Source organism: Trichechus manatus, unplaced genomic scaffold (genome assembly GCF_000243295.1).
Source record: "Trichechus manatus latirostris isolate Lorelei unplaced genomic scaffold, TriManLat1.0 scaffold00062, whole genome shotgun sequence".
Lineage (NCBI taxonomy): Eukaryota > Metazoa > Chordata > Mammalia > Sirenia > Trichechidae > Trichechus > Trichechus manatus.
The window spans coordinates 9,068,852-9,071,656 of record NW_004443998.1 but is presented as its reverse complement, the minus strand read 5'-3'; positions in this window follow the sequence as shown (position 1 = coordinate 9,071,656).

Genomic DNA, 2,805 nt, shown 5'->3' with positions numbered 1-2,805 from the left:
TCCTGTGTCCCTCAGGCACATTCTCCACTTCCATTCACGATTCACATGCTTAGCCTTCTTCCTGCTTATCTCCTGCTCAGCCTTCCTCCCTCAGCTTAACCCTTTCCAGACCCAATTACTTTCTGCTTTGAATTTTTTGTTGATACTATGCGTTTTTAGTAGTGGAATGCAGGCTGAGTCACTGAGTGTGTTTAAATTTTTGGTTGATAATATAGATTTTGAGAAATAGTATGTGAAAATACATGATTTGTGGGAGATCGTCTGGCCCACCAGTCTTGGGAGCAGGCTTTATTGCAAAGTGCCTTCCATTTGGGTACGTGGAGCGTCTCTGGCTTTGCCTAATACCCTAGCTATTTTGCTTCAACGAACATTTCTTTTGCCTTTCACCATTACACAAGTCCTCACTGGAGGGAAGCAAATACTTTCAGTGGGAAAAGTATCCTCCCAAAGAACTGCAGAGCCATAAAAAGTGGTTGGGATTCGGTATGTTCTATGAGTCACGAAAGGGTTAACTGTCTCTTCCCCAGAGAAGCCTCTTCCTGACTCTCTGATCCATTATTGTGAGATTTTACACATCAGAAATCTCTTCCCTCTGAACACTTTCCTTAGTTTTCCACTTTGCATTCAGTGAAGTGGTTATTAGGTTAATGCCATCTCCTCAGAAGAGCCTGAGCTCCGTGGTTATTAAGTTAATGCCATCTCCTTAGAAGAGCCTAAGCTCCGTGAGAGAAGAGGGTCTACATCTGATTTTGCTCATTGTGTTTCCCCAGCACCCAGCACAGTGCCTGGCACGTGGTTGTTGTTAGGTGCCGTGGAGTTGCGTCCGACTCATGGCAACCCCATAGGTGCAGAGCAGAACTGCTCCATAGGGTTTTTAAAGCTGTGACCTCTTGGAAGCAGATCGCTAGGCCTGTCTTCTGAGGTCCTAACTGCTAACCTTTTGGCTAGCAGTCGAGCATTTATCCGTTTCTGCCACCAAGGACTCCGTGCCTGGCACATAAACCAAAAACCAAACCCACTGCCATGGAGTTAATTCTGACTCAGAGCGACCTCATAGGGTTTCCAAGGCTGTAAATCTCTACAGACTGCCATATCTTGCTCCTGCGGAGCCACTGGTGTTTTTGAACCACTGATCTTTTGGTTAGCAGTCGATTGCTTTAACCACTGCATCACCAGGGCACATTTGTACCCATTGCCATTGAGTTGATTCCGTATCATAGTGACAGAGGACAGAGTAGAACTGCCCCCATAGAGTTTCTAAGGAGTGCCTGGTGGATTTGAACTGCTGACTTTTTGGTTAGCAGCTGTAGCACTTAACCACTATGCTACCAGGGTTTCCAGACAAGCACATAGGAGATGTTAAAAAACAATTATTGAATGAATGACTGTGCCTCTTAGGCCTGACAAGGCAATTACAAGTAGTTTGTGTTATTCATTTGTAAATGAAGCCAGGTCCAGGTGTGACTCAATGTTGCATATCATCTGACAGGGCAAAGCCAACCAGCCAGGTGGTGCTCGTCACAGTTCTCCCTGCAGTGTGAGGTGAAGGGACTATCAGGCCTGCCTGCCTCCAGGCCTCGTCCTACCTGGTCTGTGGCACCAGTGAGCATACACTTGAAAGAGCAATACACTCATCTTCTAAGAACACACAGTAATTTTGAGGTATCTGCCAGTCCAATTTGATATTAGAGAAAAAGAAAAACGTTTGCCAGGGTCGCAAGGGCCCAGTCCTACTAAAGACACAGTCAGTTTAGGTAACTAGTGAGAAAAATTAACATCTCCGTCTTCAAGCAAATGGCTTTCTCTTGCTTTGTGTTTGAGAAACTGAAAAGACAATTAAAGTCATTTTTCTTAAAACACAGAAAGTTCAAAAAATGAACTGGTGGCTCCCTGAAATTCCTAGCTACTTTTAAATAACGTCTCTACCTTAAAAACAAAAACAAAAAAAAATCAAGTCTTACTGGGTGCCCTGTTCATAAAATAAAATAAAAACAAATTTTCATTGAACATTGACAAAGTGATGAATACCTTTATATATCAAAATTATTATACCTTTATAGACAACACATATATACGTAATCTTTTTTCTACGATTGTACTTATTTATAGACTTCTTCCAGGAATAATTTAAGACATTATAAAAAAACATGCAAACTTCGGCAAGATAACGTAAATTATAAAGAAAGTAAAAATTCAAAGAAAAAATAAGGATAGAGACAGGAAATGGACAGAGGAATGAAACCAATTAAAAGATGCCTTTTGTACAGGACCAACACACTGCAAGCAAACACTGCTGGTATTTCACCCAACAGCCATCTGCTCTTTCTTCTACAGAATCCTCATTTTGTTCCAGTATCAGTTGTCCTATGCTTATTTCTAGAGGATGAACCATGATTGATTTAATAGAGTTGTGGAGTTGTTAGAAAAGAATGTATTCGTTGTTTAAGACACTTTTAGTGAGAACTTCTCTTACTTGCAGCTGAGTGCCTACCTACTGATGGACTTGCTGTGGTTTCTAATTTGGCTGTATGCTTGTCAGCAGTCAACTCAGAAAGAAACATCTAGTTAGAAATACCCTTCAGTGTCCATAAAATAAAAACAGGCCAGCACCTCAGGAAAATCACAACCATTGCTAAGACAAAAACCAAATAAGACCAGGGTCTGCAGGTACCTGCTCATTTGTCCAATGTATTTAAAATCTCAAATGAAAACACCAATGATAAAGATACTGTAATCGGCAGTCTCAGCCAAATTGGCTTTCTCTTTTGACATAATTTATTATTCACCTTGAAGTTTCATCTTTTC